The 19,577-nt window shown below is 35.5% G+C and overlaps 1 long non-coding RNA gene across 1 annotated transcript in view; it reads left to right on the top strand.

Annotated features, from left to right (window-relative positions):
• The first annotated feature begins 739 nt into the window (after positions 1–739).
• The window catches only part of LOC124417856, a 54,115-nt gene continuing 35,277 nt past the window's right edge, over positions 740–19,577 (top strand). Inside the window, exon 1 of the long non-coding RNA XR_006938912.1 lies at positions 740–852. This is a non-coding gene — a long non-coding RNA (uncharacterized LOC124417856). The remainder of the gene's footprint in view (positions 853–19,577) is intronic.

The following is a 19,577-nucleotide window of genomic DNA, read 5'->3' as shown; positions in this document are numbered from 1 at the left end:
ACCCTGTGTTCATTATATGGAAGCACACAGGTACCCTAAGCAGACCATCCAGTAGAATAAGTCAGTCAGTATAGAATGCAATGCCATAGCTTAGCAACAAGTAAATTGACTTACGTTCCAGCTGCAAAGTTCCTAAGCAACTTAGCCCCCAAGTACCATTGTGCTGTCATGCTTCTCAAACTAGGATTTAGTCTCTGACATCTCCCAAGTGATTCTCAAAGGGACCATAAGTGACAATTGGACTATATCTTTGTTATTTTCCAAATAAGTATTGTGATATTTTCACAGATCCATAATCTGACCTTGATTAAAATTCAGTAAATCTTAGCTTGTTGCCTAAGTAACTCCTCTATCTTGACATAATTTTAATAAATGAGACATTTTATTTATTTATGCAAAATGGAGTGAGACTGCTGGTTTATTTCTCATTCATGCCCATCTCAGATATAATGGGGAGAGCTGATATTGCTGACATGCTGTTAAGCTATTTCAGCTCTATATGTCATTTTGCAATAAATCAGAGGACTATAAAATTTAGAAGTGTCTCAGACTCTAAATATCTTGATAGCATTACTCCCTTCTCATTTTACAAGTTTTAATTGAACCTTATCAAATAATGAATCCAGTACAAAAATAATTGTCTATAAAGTTCTGGAGATCATATCTGGCCCTCTGGGACAGTCTTTACTGTCCCAGTTAAAAGCACAGTTCTACTGTCAAAGCGTTTATTAGACAGAGTAAATGGAGAAAGAGGAGAGGATATGTACTGCCTCTGAAGTTAGTGTGCTTGAAAAAGCTGTCTGGTTTCCCTGGAAATCGAGACTTTCTAATGACACATTTGAAGTTTCCCAGGTATGTGTCAAATCTTTCCAAAACATTTCTCATAGGAGTACAAACTATATATCTAAAAGTGGGATGGGATAGGCACAGGTGCTGTGCTGCTACAGACTAATAGCAACTACAGTGGCCTTTCTCAGAACAGGAGATTGGATCAGATAACTTCAGAAGTCCTCTCCAAAGTAAGTCATTCTGTGATTTTGTGAGTTAATTCCTGTCCCATGCAATGCCTGGGCATGAGTGAGCCACTGTTCTCAGTGGACTGTAACGGATGGAGACTCCCTATTTTTTTTTATAGAAAAATGAATGCAGACTGCTTCCTTAGGTTGCAGGATATAAGTGTGCTGCTTGCTTTCAGGACCAGATAAGAAAGAGAGCATGTTTTTTTTTTTTTTTTTAATTAATTTCCTAGCATAATTATAGCATGAGGTGTGTATTCACACTGTACAAAATATCAGCTAATAGAAAGCTTTCAAAGTTCTGCATTTACTTTCCTGTAGTATTCTATTGACTGAAGATACTGATAACATCAGATGTATTTTCTGTGTCTACTCTCTGCGAATGTTATAGGACATTAAGTAAAAACCACTGATGTCCCATTATTTGTACCATTATTATACAATTAATGTTATTCCTATACTATCGCTACTTAATACAATTTATCTGAAGTTAATTTCTGCAACTAACAATAACTATATGTCAACATATATTTTAGTATTGCATATATGCAGAAAAGGAATATCCCAGTGTGTAACACATCTCAAATATAATCTTTTTAAAAACTAATTCATAATCATTTAAAAAGTGTGTTCCGTAAAACGATTCTTATATTTCTAGTCAAATGCATGTACTTTTTTTATTCTTGCTTTTCACAAGGAACACTTTGAAGATTTTTCTAATCATTCAGTAAGGTAAATAATGACGTGTTCTGAAAGATGTGCTGTGGTTCATGACCTCTTGCATAAACCTTCATGTAAAAGCAGTCTAGACTTAGATCAAGTACAGAAGAAAGTGCAGAAGTAAGACAGCTACATAGTCTGAAATTTCTGTGGAGTCCACTGTCTGTGCATAGCAGTAATGTTGGACATTTAGAAACTTTCACAACCAATCTTGTTGCTACAGTATTTTGTGCAAACTAAACTTCTATGAATGTCATTGAACTCTGACAAAAAAGACCACTGATGACTGGGAGGATGAGTGGATTATCACTGGTGCATCAGTATATGTGCTATAAATTGGTTTTGTGTAAATAGTGTATGCGAATCTACAAAATAGTTCATTACTACCACAAAAGTCAGTAAGAACCTATGAAATCTCAGATTTTTTTTTTAATATGCTAATTGCCTTCTGTTATTTAAATTGTCTTACCCTAAAATGTGTTAAGGAACACTTCTGATTTTGTTTATTGTGCATCAGATCTGAGTGAGGGAATTTCAGCCAGAGTTACAAGCAAAATGTCCTGTTTTTTCAATCTTTTAGGGAATATATAAGCAAATTTACCTGTAAGCGGCAGACTTAGCACACATAAATGTAGGTGTGTCACTGTCCTCTCAACAGTAACCCTGTTTGAGTCACTGTCACTCTACTGTTGGCTTCGTTTGAATACCAGTCCTTTTCTCAGTTTAGGCTAAACTTTAGGAATGTAATGATTTCTGAATCTCTTTATGAGAGGTAATAGTCTACTCAACTGGAGCAGGAAAAAAGTCTTTCCTGTCTGATGCATTTATCCTACAGTACAGCAAACTAAATAAAACTAAGAGCTCTTCTCTCTACATAATGCATTTTTTCTCTATGCTGTGTATGCAGAAAACAAGGTTAATGTCATCCTTGGGTTAAATGTGATAAAAATGTTGACTTAATTTCACTTGGTAGAAACAATGAAAAATTATTTAATTGACTTCTTGCTTTTATTTAACTGCAAGCTGCAAGTATTTTTTTTTTCTTAAAGATTTCCACATTCGTTTAACAAGTGATGTGAAATGTGCTCCTTTTAAAGTTTTATATAGTAGTTACAATGACTTAAGTGTAGTGATTTTTGAAACAGAAACGCTTGGTGTTCTGTGTAAAAGATTCTTCCCTTTGCCAAGTAAATATATTACTCATGAACATTCATCTATACTGACATATTTAATATCAGACCTAACTAATATATGTTTGATTTGTGTGAATGTCAGTTATAGAGGATGGAGGTATTTGCTTCCAATGCATGAATGAAATTTATTACAGAAAAAGATAGTAAAAAAAAAAAAAAGAAAAAAAAAAGAAAAAGAAAAAGCAGCAGAATTGCAGCTACTTAGAGCAATAGGAACAAGTGGGCATGAGATTCTTGAAAATCTGATCTTTAGAATCCATATTAAAAGCACTATTTTAAATATAGTAACTATTCGAGTGTTTTACTCCTGACAGTCTTCAATTAAACAGACAAATGAAAACTGCTTCTCATATCCTAATTTATCATTGTAGACATAAGCAGGAAGAAGAGTTAAAAATGAACATACTTTCTTGTATTTCTGGACTATGATATAGGATAAAGTATTGACTTTCCTACATTTTCCTAGTATAACCTTTTCATTTTGCTGGATAAGACGTTCAATTTCTGCAGATAGCAAATCAATAACGAAGACAGTAAACTAGTAAACATCATCTATGTTGAGAGCATCATATATTTATCAATAATAATGATATTAAGAATTTATAGCAAATGAAGATTTCCCAGTGAAATTTAAATTATAATTCACAATCAGACCCTAGAAATATTTTTGTGGGAGATTAAAATATTTCTATATTTTTTGGGTGGTTTAGAATATCACAGATCAATAACTTGCCACAAAATGATATATTTGTAATGAATTTTTTATGTTTCCTAATTTCAGTGAAATTAAGGCATTATTAGGAAGTTTTACATGTTGTTCTTCAAGACTTCTCACTGAGTGCAAATGTTTTACTGTCATAACCTTTGAGATTGGCCTTTTTTATTCAGATGTTACTGCATTGGCCACATTATAGTTAGAGGATAGACACAAACCACAATAGCTCCAAAGAATGGTATTACAAGGTTGACTGCTGTAAAAACACAATGAGTTTGTCAGTTTGAGTGTGAGGAAATTATTCTAATCAATAAGTTTAAAGAGTATTGAATGACAGTATGACAGTTCATTTAATCCATGAACATAAGAAAGTTTACAACATCATCTCCATTGGCTCAAAAAAAAAAAAAGGGGGGGGGGGGGGGGGGGAGGGGAACTATGATGTTTTTCTGTGGATACTGGAATAAGAAGATTAATTAATAAAGCTTCCTTGTACAGAAATAGTGCTATGAGCACAGTATAAAATGACCTCACAACATGATATACCTACATATATTTTTTTTCAAAATGTTTCATTATGTCTGAGGGAAAAATATGTACTTTTTAAAAATTAAAATAAAACACTATGAAATGTATTTTAAACACTTTTTGCACTTTTCTAAAACTCAGAATGATCTCCTGTAATTACTGTATAGTATATAGTATAGATTTCTGCAACTTAGATATCTAGGTAATTAAAAAAAAAAAAAACAATAAAACACAAAACGAAACAAAACAAAACCCTAAGCACTAAACTATGGGTTCTTTTCATTGGAAGAATTGTTATGAATTCTAATTCATAAAAATTAATATATATATAAATTCCTCCAGTTATATGCAAATACCTCAAGAGGGCAAATCATCTTATGTGTCATAAAATTTGAGGATGACATGATCTGTTTGTGCAGACAGCACAGACTTAGCAGCTTTGACTTCAATATCTAAGATGTGGTGGATACCCTATCCTTGGAGACATTCAAGGCCAGGCTGGATGGGTCTTTGAGCAACCTGATCTAGTCGCTGGTGTCCCTGTTCATTGCAGAGGAGGTGGACTCCTCATGGGTCGTCAAGGGTCCCTCCCAACTCAAATGATTCTATGACGCAATCTGTGAGATATGAATCTGCTTTGATGCTTAGCTCAGAAATTTAATGTGCCAATTAGACGCTTGTAAATTATATAGACTGTCTTCCATTCTTATTTAAAACTTGAGGGATAATTCCATTTAGTGGAATTATGTTTTTATATACTTTCAATCTTCTACAAACTTTTTTTTTCTGTTTTCAAAAGGGAAAAGGTAGACTCAGATTATTTAATATTGCCTGCTATTCCTATGTTTTTTACATTTGCTTCTTAAATTTAACAACTGATTTGAATCTGTCGCTCTACTCTGAAATTGTCATTGGTGTAGCATTGCATGAGTCATGCTATCACAGTGTTACTGTGGCAAAGACTTCAGACAAAACACAAGGTAACAAGAAATGACTGGAAGCTACTGGAAAGAAACAGAGCAGGTCAGTAGTAAGTTAAATTAAAAGCTAAATAATAGATGTAGAAAACCACCATTAAATAAAATGGTTTCCTATATGATTGTCATTCACATTTGTGTATCTCATTAAACCGCAAACACGGAAAGATTTTATGCTTAATTTGCCAAATAATTGCCCCATTCAAATATCAAATTCCTTCTAGATCATATTAAAGCTCTGCAGAATCTTTTCGTATTTTCCTCTTAGCCTATTCACATTGCAATTCTTTTGCACTTTGCCATTTTATGCATTCCTTTGGGATTAGTAACAACAAATTTTCTACATGCATTTCACTGCTCATTCATTTAGCAAAGCACTCCTCTTTCAACTGCTTTTATGAACAAGACTGGAAGAAAAATACACATCATTCCATTCTACAGTATTCTGAAAAGAGTGACTACAATTAAGAAAATGACTTTCAAACTTCCTCTGTGAAATGGCTCTGATAACTTTTGCACATATTTGGTGTAAAACTGGAGGTATTGGGAAGGATGGAGTGCCTCTTATATTCTTCTACCCTTGAAAAGTATACCTCAGGAGGGGAAAAAAAAAAAAAAAAAAAAGCTTTGGACATGTTCTTAAGGAGAGTCTGTGTTGATTACTATTTTATTCTCTGTAGAAAAACTGCAAAGGATTCCTGTTGAGTATTAGGCTGAAGAAAGTCATGAATGTCGTAACACAAAATTCCATTACAGAAGTCATAGAATCACCAAGGTTGGAAAAGGCTTCTAAGATCACCCAGTCCAACCATCCACCTATCACCAATTCACTTTAGGAATCATGTTGTAGAGAAGGAAGATTGTCTTCTAGGAAATGTCTTTTGTAACAGGGCAATCTTAGCATGGTGATGGTCCAATATCTTCAGGCTCTCTCAACTGAAAACAAATTTTAATATGTACTTTAAGAGCAGAGCTATTTCAGAAAGGTAATAAGGTTTGTCTTCTCCCACATCCTCTTCATGTATACATATATATTTTTTGAAACTATTGTAGGCCTAACTGCAAATTATTGTTGAAAATTCTTACTTTTGAGCTCCAGATCTAACAGCCAACATATAAGAACTTGAGGGTTTCACCCAATCTTTGTAAAGCACTGTACATGCTATTAGAAAAAAAATTATTACCAAGCTTAATTAGTAAAATAAAAATATAACAAAAATTGTTATTTGTTTTTAACTCTACTCAAAATTTTATCCTCCTCTTTATTCAGTAAGCAATCACAAGGTCACAGTATTTCATTTGACAGACAGTTATAGAGTAAATAAAAGGAAAAATAAATCTTTCAGAGTTGTCATTTAGTTTGCTGTGAAAAATATTTTCTCTCTTGCCTTTTAAATCTCAAGATATATAGATTTAAACTGTTTTCTTTGACCTTATATATTTACAAGAAACAATTAAATACTTATGAAAACATACATGTAGAGTTCAGAATAAGGAAGCTATAATTGACACAGTGGTAAATGAGGTAAATAAAGAAAAGTTCAGAGGTAAACAAATTTGTTAAAATATTAGAGTGCACTGGAAACTAACTATGGAAGAGGATTTTACAGATTAGAGCAGTCAGATAATTCTCTTTCTTGTTGATCAAGCTGTGTAGTTTAAATCTTAGGTAGTGACAATAACACTGATCAATCACCAATATCATTTTATGGCTTTTTGTAAGAAAACAGACATACTGTAATTCATAAGGAGTTATCCTGTCTTGTGTTGCAGTCTGTATTTTTAAAACACCTGACAGGCAAGAATGTAACGCTTCTGCCATGGATGAAACTCTTCTATTAAGCATCAACTCTTCTATTAAGCATATTAAGCATCATTTATGGAAGATGCATTTGTGTTGACAAAGAAGCACAAACCAAGTTTGCACAGGTGTCAGCTCTGTTTTGGAACTTGAACAAACAATTAACTGGGGCACTGAGGCTGTAGTAGGCTTCATATCAGCTATTCACAGCCTGATGGCACACTATGTCATTGGACATAGGCAGCACATTATGGAGATGTATTCTGCCAGCAAGCTTGGTTCATGCTTGGTTGGAAGACACATATGACAGCAAGACCTCACACACAAATGAGAGTGGGCAAATCTGAGCCTTGTAAAAGATGTAAGCAGTGTGGGAGACAAACCCTCAGAAGTCAGAAAGGGGTTGAATGTGGAGGAAGGAAAGCGTAAGGAAGGAAAAACTGAGTTATAAGAGAATGAAGAAAATAGGAGAAAGATGTTTGAAATCACAGAATACATGAGGTTGAAAGTGATCTGTGGGAATCATTTTGTACAACTCACTTTTTAAAGCATGTCAGTTAAAGCAGATTGTTCAGGGCTGTGTGCAGTCCAGTTTTAAATTTCAGAAGTGGTGACCTGGGCCAGAGGACCACCTGGTCTAGTGTCTGACTGTTCACACAGTATTTTTTTTCTTACATTTCAGTATGTGTTCATTTCTTCATGTGCTTTCACAGTATACCACCGAGATTAGTCTGGCTGAAAGATTTTTGGTTATTTACTTCATTTTATCAGCTACATCTTAAGAAAATTCCCACTCAGCCTTTTCTTCTTCAGTTCCACAAGCCCAGCTCTCAGTCTCTTCTTGCGTCACGTTCTCCAGTCTTTTCATCTACATGATCCATTCTAGATTTCCTCAAATATGTCAGGTCTCTTTCACTGGCAGCCACAAACTGGACACACTACTTGAAGTGTGTCTTTCCTGTGTTGAATATAAAGCAAGAATCTCTGTCATACTGCTGGCAATGCTCTTCTTCATACAGCCAAGAGGCTGCTGGCCTTTTTTTTTGACAGGGCAGACTGATGGCTCATGTTCAGCTTGGTGTCAGCCAGAACCCCAGAGTCTTTTTACTAAAGTTGGTTTCCAGCTGGTCAACAAACAGCAAGTACTGATGCTTGAGTTTTTTCATTCCAGGGTCAGGAATTTGTGCTTCCCTTTCTTAAACTTCAGGAGGTTCTCACCAGCCATTTCTCAGACCTATTGAAGTCACTCTGAAAGAACAACTCTACTGTTCCACTTTTCCCAGTTTTGTATTATTTGCAGGTGTCAATCGTTTACGGGCTGGTCCAGCCTGGTTCCGTGACTAGTGCTGTGGAGGGATTTTTTTGCAAAATCTGTGCCTCCAGAAAAGGGAAACAGGGGATCCCCCCCCAAAAAAAAGAATAATAAAAAAAAAAACAGCAGCAACAATCTGAAGAGAAACAAACTAATTTACTAAATATAGTACTGGAATGCACGGTAACACACTATAGTACAATATAATTCAATATAATTGTTAATAAAATCAAATATAATTGAGAGAAGGATTATCTGAGAGCTAAAGGCCTTACACTAATACTGAAGCCTTGCGTGCAGTTGGGAGCAGCAGTGAGACAATCCAAAAGCAAACACGATGAGATGAGAAGAAAAGACCCAGGTCAGGTGACCTACAAGCCTTATATCTGTTCCCCTGAGCAGGAATGATAACAGCACTCAGTCTTCTCGGGAACATAGTTCTTCTCTTCCGGACAAGTACCCGGAACTAGAGCATTTTCTCTTGAACTCCCAGTACACTGCATGATGTTATGATGTGGAATACCGATAACCAAAAATCACAAAACCATGACAGCGGGCTTGTTGAGGGTATACTCTGCCAGGTCATTAATGGAGATATTAAGCAATATTGACCCCTGTAGTTACCACTCCACTAATGACTGGCCTCCAAGTAGACTTTGTATCACTGCTTAAAATTGTTTGGTCCTAACGGTTCAGTTGGTTTTCAGCCTACCTCACTGTCCATTTCCCTAGCTTATATTGACCAGTTTGTCTGCAAGGATGTTAAGGGAGACAGTTTCAAAAGCCTTACTAAAATAAAGACAATCACAGTTGTCATCCTCATCTCTTGATCCAGTCATCTCATTTTAGAAGGCTATCAATTTGGTCAAGAACTATTTTCCTTAAACCCATACTGACTACTTGCAATCACCTTGCTCTTCCTGTGTTTGGAAATGGCTTCCAAGACAAGTGTTGCATGTGTCTAGAGAGTGATGTTAGGTCTGTAGTTCTTAAATCCTTCTTGCCTGTCTTGAAGATAAAGAAGATATTTTTCATTTTTTCAGTTCTCAGGAGCTTCTCACTCATCACAACATTTTGAAGATAACTAGGGGTGGTTCCAGAATATCAGCCAGCTTCCTCAGCACTCATGGGTACATTCTCATGGAATTATGCACATTTAGTTTGTTTTAAAGTTCCCTTACCAGATCATTCTACACTGAGGAGAACTCTTTCTTTCTCCAGACTTTCCCAGTGGTCTCAAGGCCCTGAGATTCATGAAAGCAAATATTTCCAGAAAAGTCTGAGGTGAAGAAGGCATTGAGTACTGTGATATTTTCTGTGTACTTTATCATTGGACCCCTTCCTCCATTCATTAGTATCTAAAGATCTTTTCCAACCCCAGCTGTTCAGTCATTCTGGAATAATGTAAACTTTAGTTTTAATTATACAACATGCCACTCTGGAGGTCTGAAGATGATAAGAGAAAGGAAACTTACTCTTTCAGAATGATTTCCCTGCCCAGATACTTAAGGGGCTATTTTTGGTTTAAAACAGTGCTCCTTCAAGACTTGCTCTAAGGAACATTTTTAATAGCATTATAATAACGGATATTGTTTGGTTAATGCCAAAGAGACAAGCTGAGCACCTCCTTTAAGAGCAGGACATGCCCTCATTCCTTGATTCTAATGCAAGCTCATGATGATATCTTTACTTAGAATTACTGTTAGATGAACCAAATAACCAAGTTATAACTTTTTACTAATTAAAAAAAGTCATTTGAATAGTCAATATTTATGTTCCCTGAGAAATTCAGTGTTTTCTAGTATTGCTCAAACAAGCTTAATCATCTTAGGAAAATAAGAAATGCTAACCAAAGTATCTAAATATTTCCTTCCAAAGGTAATGCTTTCAAAACTAGGATATCTTTATATAGTAAAGGGTAACAGAATTTTTCACTAATATTAATCCCTGAAGATAAAACACATTCCAACATTACACAAGGATTGAAGGGAGAAAAAACAAACAAACAAACATTCCCTTTAGAGATAACCTAAAAATCTATTCACATAAAGGTAAAAGCAGTGTTGTCATAAAGCTGGAAAAGACTTAACAGTCTCCTAAATATGCATTAGGAGATGATACATCCATGAAACAAAGATTCCCCATGCTCCTTCATATAATAATGAAACAATGAAAATCTGTGAGAGGTGATATTTGGAACCAGTAAACATCTTTAAAATATATATCCTCCACTCACTGTGATACGAATAAAAAAGCATAAATCTCTCTGAAGTAAGGTGTTGCTCCCAAAACAGCCAGCTCATTTTATCCCATCCAAGCAATGGATAAGCAGTAATAAGACAGCCAATAAGACAAGGAACAAGAGCGTACAACAACCTGTAAAAAAACAGTAATCCACAGACTAGTAAAGAATCTGCTGGATGTAATTGAAATTTCCACATCCAGCATGCAATGGAGTACTGCTAAGGGACTACATTTAATATTTTCTTTAAATAGTTTGAAGATGCTACGAGATTCACTGTTGGAAACTGTTAGCTGTTTTTTTCCCTTCAACCTTACTGTTCCTCTAGAGAGAAGGTTTTTGCTGACTTTTCTAAACTGAGATATAATCTGAAGTTATCATCCACAATATCATCACATTAATTTATTAATTTGATTCAAGATTTCACTTTAAGAAAGAAGTGGTCAGTCTATAAGTGAAAAATGTTATCCCTTGAAAAACTCTTCTAGTAGCTGATTTTATCATTTTCTTTGGTTTCATAGAACTTGGTTAAAAATGCCTATTTCTACCTAGTTCAGAACAGTGGAAATCACATAAATTATTGAAGAAAAACAGATTGAATTCCAGGACACAATTCATTTGGCTTATATTAGATATCTTCTTAGAATGATGGTGTATTAAGTTTAGGTAGGCAAAAGCATCTGCTTTGTTTTTCTACAGCAAGTACCAAATCATTGGCCAGACTTCAAATTCAGTTCATCCAAATGTGCCTGTAATGCAAAACACTTTTAGAGTTAGACAAGCAACTTAGCATAATATCAGCTATCTTGGACACCTAAAGTTGAATGATCTACTAATTCCTAATTACTTCAGATGATGTGGAGTATTTGAGAACAATGAGGTAATCAGTATATAACATCAGGGACACCTTATATATCACCACAAACTGTGACATGGTTATGTCAATGACGTAGTGCAGCACCATTGCATTAACTTGAAAAATAGATACAGGTGTACATTCTATGGATTTTGTATAGAGTGGAGAAGGGTTAACACTGTCTAATGGCCAAGCTTCCACCCAGCCACTCACTACATTCAGCATGACACGGGGAGAAAATAGGATGAGAATGATCACAGACTGAGAGAAAGATAAGGAGACTACTTCACAATTACCATCACAGGCAAAACAGATGGTTAGTTTTGTGGAAAAATAATTCAATTTATTGACAATTTTTGAAGATTTGGGTAGTAAGAATCAAAGGGAAACATTAAAAGAACACTTTTCCTTCCTTTCCAATTTTCAACTTCACTCCTTTTTTTCCCAACTCTTCTATACCCTGCCTTTGAGCAACATGGAGGAGTCCAGGGGGAGCTGCAGTCAGTACATGTTTTCTCTCTGTTGCTTCTTCCCTTTCCCAGTTTTCTGTTGCTTCAGTGTGGGCTCTCCAGAGCATAGAAATTTGTCACCAGCTTGGCTGTTGAGCTCAGCTGTGTCCTGTGATGGGACCACTGCTGAGACAATTGGAAGCATCTACGTCCAGTATAGAGCAGCCCCTGGTCTCTTCCCACAGAGCCCACTCCTGCCATGTTCCTTTCCACTTACATTGAGTACACCAGCAGGGAGGCCAAATGCCAGGAAGATATAAGATGTTGAAACTGCTACCTGCAAGTAAGAACATTTGATACTGTTTTCCTCAGCATTCTCCTGGAGAAAGGAACTGCTCACTGCTAAGGTAAGCTAACTGTTTGCTGGATAAAATTAAAAAAAAAAAAAATAGGCTGGGCCCAGAGAGTCATTGCAAATGGGGCTAAATCCAGATGGTAGCTGGTTGGAAGTGGTGTTTTCCAGGGCTCTGCACTGGGACAGTTTTGTTTCATATCTTTACCACTAATATTGGAGGAGGATTGCATGTACTCTCAGTAAATTTGCAGACTACTGGCAGTAAGTAAAATCTTATCAGGAAAGATTGAAATGAAAGAAGTCTGGAAGTAAAAATATTTGTATGTTTTTACTTTTTTGTGTGTGTATGTATGGAAGGCAAATTGTATCAATTACCTGAGAACATTTCATGTTTTATGTGTACTTCTGCACTTCAACAAGAAAATAGTTCCTTTTAAAGAGTGATATAAATTCTGTTTGTTTGAGAGAGAAATGACAGATGAATTGGTATCATCATACATATTCACTGAGAAACTTATTTAATGTGGGATATGGATCTAGATTATATTTCCCTTAAAAAAACTGGAACAGATTAAGCCAGTGAGGCAGAGAAAGACACATTCCGGTAGTTTACTGCATGATGACTGGAGGCAGATGGCACTAGGATGGATCCAGATCCTCCTTTGATTTCACTTTGCCATAAATGCCAACTGACAGAACACTTTAGAAAGATTTCACCAGGATGATATAATTTTACAAAAGCCAATTTTTTTGTTCTGGAAAATACCACTTCATAAAAATAATTAGCAAATAGTTCAGGTTCTAGCAGCCTCTAAAGTGTTGCATGTTCTTAAAGGCATAATGTATAAAGCGCAGCTAACTGGATTATTGAAGCAATTAACATATATTTATTTGACACTGTGAAGCAAAGAAAACACTTGTTTTAATAGAAAATTACTGGGCTTGCTGCCTGTGTGCAACTTTTTCTTTGCAGTAAATCCTGTTTGTGGTCAGAGACTAAATACTGGAATATACGTGCAGTGATTTTGCCTTCCTGGGGTAGCTCTGTGACACTACTTTATTTTCATTCTAAATTATATTCTGTTGGAAGTCATACATGATAAAAAGTGTGGGAGTTCTTGAATTTAGAAATGTCATCAGCAAGTGAAAAAGAGTGAATCCACTTGCTATATACAAATGCAAATTATATCGATTCTTTCAGTGGAATTCAACTGAAAGCACCACTGTTTAGTACTTCTGAGTATGCTGCTGAGTGTTTCCTTTTAAACACTGTCTTCTAGGAACACACAACCACTATTTCTCAGTTAAACCTTTCCAAGAAATATATGTTAGTAAGTTTTAACTACTTATTTAGTTTAAAGACAATTCATTTTGTTTCAAAATTTTTGACATGGCTCAAAAAAAAAAAAAAAAATTCAATCTCAATAAATGTCAAGGAACATGGAGATAGAAGTTACTTGTCTGTGATCAATTTTTATGTGACAAAACAGTGAAAAAGCAAGAAATATTTTTAGTGAAAGAAAGAGTGACAATTATTACTTTTCACTCACAGCATTAGAATATATATGCTTCATTTTTGATTGTCCTCTTTTATGTAGTTTTTTTTCCCCAAGGACCTGCCTAACTGTTGATTTGCAGTACTCAAATCTTGAGTGTGTGACTGAGTTACTTAAACCTGTGAAATTATTATAATTTAAGAGAAAATATTATTTTTCCCTTGGTGTATTTTTTGTTGTTGCTGTTGTTTTTCTGTATGTTTCAACATTTGATACTTTGCCAGTTTTAGTCCAAAACTGATACATACTTATAATAATAGAATTATATAATTTTCTGAATTGGAAGGCCATCGAGTCTAGCTTCTGTCTCCACATAGGACCATCCAAAATTCAAACTCTATGTCTCTCAGTGTTGTCCGAATGTTCTCTGAACTCTGGACCTTGAGGCTGTGCCTACTGCCCTGGGCAGCCCGTTCCAGTGTCTAACCACTCCCCAGTGAAGAATGTTTTTCTAACACTCCACCTCTACCCTCCGCAGACGCAGTTCCATGCCGTTCCATCAGGTCTTGTTGCTGTCACCAGAGAGCAAAGCTCAGCACTGCCCCTCTGCTCCCTGTGAGGAGCTGCAGCTGCCATGAGGCCACCCCTCACTCTCCTCTTTCCTGAGAGAAACGAGACAAGGAATCTCAGCTGCTCCTCATACATCCTGACCTCTAAACTCTTCTCTATTTTCATAGCCCTCAATAGATGCTGCATTATAGCTTTATGTCCTAGTTATGTTGTTGCAATCAGAACTGCACACATTACTCAATGTCAGGCCAGAGCAGAGCAGGAATATCTTCTACAGCACCTGGAGCACATCCTCCTCCTCCGTCTTCACTGACCTTGGTTTTTGTGAATCTCTTTCTCGCTTCTCTTTCACATGTGCTGATATGCAGCATTCTTTCCCTTTCTTAAATACGCTCTCACAAAGGTGCTATCATTGACTAGGCTTTGACCAGCCACTAGAAATTGTTATTAATTTATTTGTAGCCCCCTCCAAACTAAAACCTGGGAGCATGAACCCAGTCCATTTCCACAATTCCAAGTTTTCTTACCTTGAAGTTTGCTCTTTCCTACTATGTGATGTAGGAAGGACAAATGCAGCATTCCAAGTAATAGAAGAATCATTACTATTCTATTCAGATTATAAACTGTTTATTTAATAATCTATTACAAAACACTAGACAAAATATTATAAACAGATTCACAGATTTGAGCAGAGATACCAGCTTATCTAATCTTATAAGCAGTAACCCCACCAGATTTCATTACTAACCTTTCTTAAAATACTTCAAGTACATAGTTCAACTATTCTCACTTCCAATACAGTTCTAAGAGTAGCAGATAAATCACACTCTTCAGATGCAGCCTTTTATGATATTTATTGTGCTCAGGTTTCTGTTAAACTTTCTTTTTGGTCAGAATGCTGCCATCACACAAAAGGTCATGTTCATATCTAACAGCAGAATTTGACTGCAGGAAATGCAGTTCTTGAAAAAGAAGTTCAGTTTCCTATTGTTGGTGTCCAAAATAACAACTATATTTCTTTTTGTCATTTCATTACTCAGACTTTTGTTATCAAAACTTTATAACTCTCTGGAGAGAGTTCAGTGTAGGCAGACAGAATTTACTTCCTCAAACAGTAGCATAGATTTACACACTCCTTGCATTTTTTCATGATGTGAAACATACTTAACATTATATTTTTTTCATAGATAGCTTTCTATTTTCCATCCCGTTTTTTTTTTTCATTAGTAATTTAATATTTCTGATGAGCTGTATGACCTTTACTGTCAGAGTTGTATTAGAACTACTATATGAAGACATATCTCTGAAAAAAAATCAATGTCTCTTCACTATTCCTTTTATGTTATAATACTTTTCTCATCCTTCTATCACACTTATCCCACTTGTCTCTACATTGGTCTCAGCTGTTAACTTTTTATATCTCCTGCTGTGCACTCTTAGAAATCTAGGTATCTTTGAAAATCAGTCACGTCTTCAGGATATATGACTCAGAGCTTAGATATTTTATTCAAATGTTTATTAAGTCTACTTTTCTACTGGCTAACTGAAGTTCTGTAGAACCAACTTTTATATGTGTGCGTGTGTGTGTGTGTGTATGTGCATGCACAGGCATGTATTGGTCACTCTAAAAAGTAATGACTCCTGTTTCTGTGGAAATTGCAGTAGATACAAATATACCAATAACACTGTTTGACAGAGCAAACTCTAAGCTACAAAACACATTTTTTCAGTATAGCCTCCACCTTTTTCTATTAGCAATGAACCAGAGCCTACTACACTGTAATCATCTGCCTCAGAAAAGGTGGCACACTGTCACTATTAACACTGCTGAAAGACTGCACCGACTACATCACTGTGTTCACATCCACTGTTTGGTCTCCATAAACATTCAGCAGTTGTCGATCATTTTTGGTTGCCATATCTTCTGCATGGATGGATTCAGTTCCACACCTTTGCTTCATACACATTTCTATGTCAGATGCTGTTTTGTAATACTGTCCTTCTGCTGCCATCTGTTGCAAAGCAACAAAACTGAATGAAATATTGGCAGGAGCATTCAACTTCCACTGCCGTAACACCACCATGTACTTCTGATGTCATGAGCCAACATAATAAAATAGGAGGCATTACTTTCAGAGCAGGTTTCACGTGTATATGTATATTGTTTTGTCTCATTTTCTTTATACTCTCCTATATGGGAACTGTTGAATCACGGCCAGAACCTCTGATTGACCACCTGAGGCGAGCACTGAGTCAGCTGCAGGGGCACAGGTGAACGCAATTTCACCTGAGTGACCAGAAGGGGTGGAGCCAGGCTCCACTCCTCCTAGACCCCATTTAAGGGCTGACTCCCAAGGAGGAAGAATCTCTATCTAGAGATCCCTCCTCTTGGAGCCCTTTTGCAAGCTCAGGACACAGGTAAGCTCTTTATTTAATTTCTCCTTTGAAATGCAATAATGTCTCTGGTCCTATACCTATTTGCCACACATCTCCCTAGTTCCTTCATCTGATCACAGTAAAAGCCCTTACAGTAAAAGCAGTAGAATGTCAGGAAACAATGCTATTTCAATGAGTGAAGGGAAAATCAGAACTAAACCAACAGTTAGGAGTACAGGAATGTTAGAATGACAGGGGAAAAATGTCAGCACAACCTGATTTAAAAAAAAAAAAAAAGTAGTTGTATAGTTTTCATTTATGCACTGTTTCTCACTAGGCTTTATGTGCTTATAGTAAGTAGAAAGGTTTGCTACACTTGAGCAAAGAACTAGTGTATTCATAGATAGTAAAACAGCACATAGATCATTACACCTACATGAACTGACTCCTCATTAGTCTGACTGTGAGACTGTTATACAAGACTCCATAGTTCACTTTAGAAGGCCGTTCAGTTATGGAGGTTTCCTTTCACTAAATGTATTCTTAATATCTGAACTGCTGGCTCCTGGGCAAAGAAAAAAGTGTATCAAGTCATGAACTGACTTTCTGAATGTAAGATAAGTAACAACTCCCAAAGAACGACTTAAGTGAGTACAAGATTACAGATGCTGGAAGATTTAAGGTAATACTTGGTTTTTGAGTATTAGAGAGATCTTTTCAATTACTTAGTCATTTGGAGGCCTCTTCCTAAAAGAAATCCTCTAATTACATTACAAAAACACATTATTTGTAATTAAAAACTTAATTGTGCCTGGTATTCAGGACCAACACGAATGTTCCAGTGCATTTGTAAGGTTTAGAAGCAATTGGACTCACATTAGGAAAAATGTGATTTGACTGTGATGAGAATTAGAGAATTAGTTCAGGAACAGGAACTAGAACACTGACATTCCTACCTCATTAGTCTTAATATGAACTAGGTCTGGAGTGAAAGTAATTATTTTTTTAAAATTTTCATGATAATCAAGAACCTGTGTGTTTCATTTTCTGGAGGCTTGAATAAACAGTCCTGTGACTGCTCACTTACAAGCCAATTGAATAGATAGATAATGGAAATTATGATTAAATATGTCTAATAAATTTTTTGGAAAATTGATCTTAGATGCTCAGTATAATCCACCCCAAATTAGAGTGTATTTTTAATTTTATTCCTTTGTGTCTAAGTTTCTCATGTATAGACACACACATATCAGATTATTATTTAATCACGTTTTTACAAATAAACTGCAGTAATCACAAAGGGCAGTAACTTTATAAGAAAATAAAATTATTATTATTAGTTTTTACATAGTAGTAACAAAATCCTGAAAGGGAAGAGAAAAAAATAAGATAAATCTATACATCTCTTGGTTTTTATATTTCTTATCACAGTTGGAAGGGACCTCAAGAGATCATTGAGTACATCATCCCTGACAAAGCAGGTAAATAAATCACCCATTGGCTACCCTACTAAGACAATATAGATGTTCCCGGTTCCCAATAAATGTTTATTTAAAACCGCTGTAAAGTCTCTACACTCATTATTTTAAAATGTTAGACAAAATGGAAAGTGAAATGAGAAGATTTTTATTCTCTGTCATTCTATAAGCCAAATCAGCTATAGGATAGTCATTGAAGAATTTACATAATAGGAATTCGTAAACATCATCAGTGCTTCAACAGCTATTTAAGCAATTAAGGATGAATAGTGTATGCAAGTTTTTCTTAAGAAAAAAGTGTATCTTCTGCAAGAAATTGCAAAGAAGACATCTAAGTGAAAGAGTGTTGGTGAATCAGACTTGCATTTTGGATTTTAAGCATTTCTGCAGTTATTTAGCATTTCTGGTGCCGCTTTAAGATGCTTTATAAATATTAAAAAAGATTCTTTCCAGACAAGTTTTAAATATTAACCTCTTTATTATTTTTTTTTCCCAAGCCTCCCAGCCCTTCTTCAGATTAGAGACTTGGTGTTTATTTCGATCTTTCTATGCTCTGGAAAAGAACTTATAGACCAGATATATCAGTTGCTCTATTTTTCATTAGGAACTGCAGATAAATTGATATTGAATAGTCCAACCTCTGATATAAAGACTGAAAAGTTACTTTCTTCCTCTTGGCTTTGCTGAATGTCAGGTTATGGTGTTGTGTGTGTGTGCATGCGGACTATCAGAATCCTTTGAAATGGGAAGTGTTATGCCACTATAAAATATGTAGCATTAAATACTAGTTTCATCATAAAACTATGGTTTTCTTGTCCTGCAGCAGTCTTGATTTACAACGCATTGTTCTTTCTGCCCCCAAGCAATGTGTAGTCAACAAAGTTTAAGTAAAAATCTAGATATGTATAGCTCTAATTAATATCACTCTGCTGTCACTTTCCCCAGTAAATACTTTGATGGGGAATATAATTCAGAATAATACCAGGGAGCCTGAGCTAAGTTATACCAGAGTGGTTTTTTTTTTGTTGCTGTTGTTCGGTGGTTTTTGTGTTTTATTTGTTTGTTTTTGTTGTTTTATTATTATTGGTACTATGGAGCATTTAGGAATGGACATAAATAGGGGGATTTTGAGTCTGAAGAAAGAATATCTTGAAGGCCACCTATTAGAGAGCAGCAGCATAGTTAACCATACCTTACATTCTTCACAGACTCTACAACTATATATAAGAAGCAGATCAAACAACAAGTTTAGTCAGGCTGTCAGTTGAAATAATTTTACAATCCTCTATGCAAAATCATGAGTCTGATCCTTCAGAGGTCATCTATAGCAAATCAGGATTGATTTCCCCAAGGTTACAACTGTAGTCTAGGTAAACTTATTTCAAACCTGGGGTCATTGCAAACCTTTGAATACAACATTTAACTTGTGATATCTTTCAGAATTTCTGGTGGGCTTTAGCTGACTATGCTTCAGTTAAACTGTTTCAGTTAGT

The sequence above is a fragment of the Gallus gallus genome, chromosome 3 (genome assembly GCF_016699485.2).
Source record: "Gallus gallus isolate bGalGal1 chromosome 3, bGalGal1.mat.broiler.GRCg7b, whole genome shotgun sequence".
Classification (NCBI taxonomy): domain Eukaryota; kingdom Metazoa; phylum Chordata; class Aves; order Galliformes; family Phasianidae; genus Gallus; species Gallus gallus.
The sequence above is the reverse complement of the archived record's forward strand: the minus strand, read 5'-3'. Positions and strand labels throughout refer to the sequence as shown.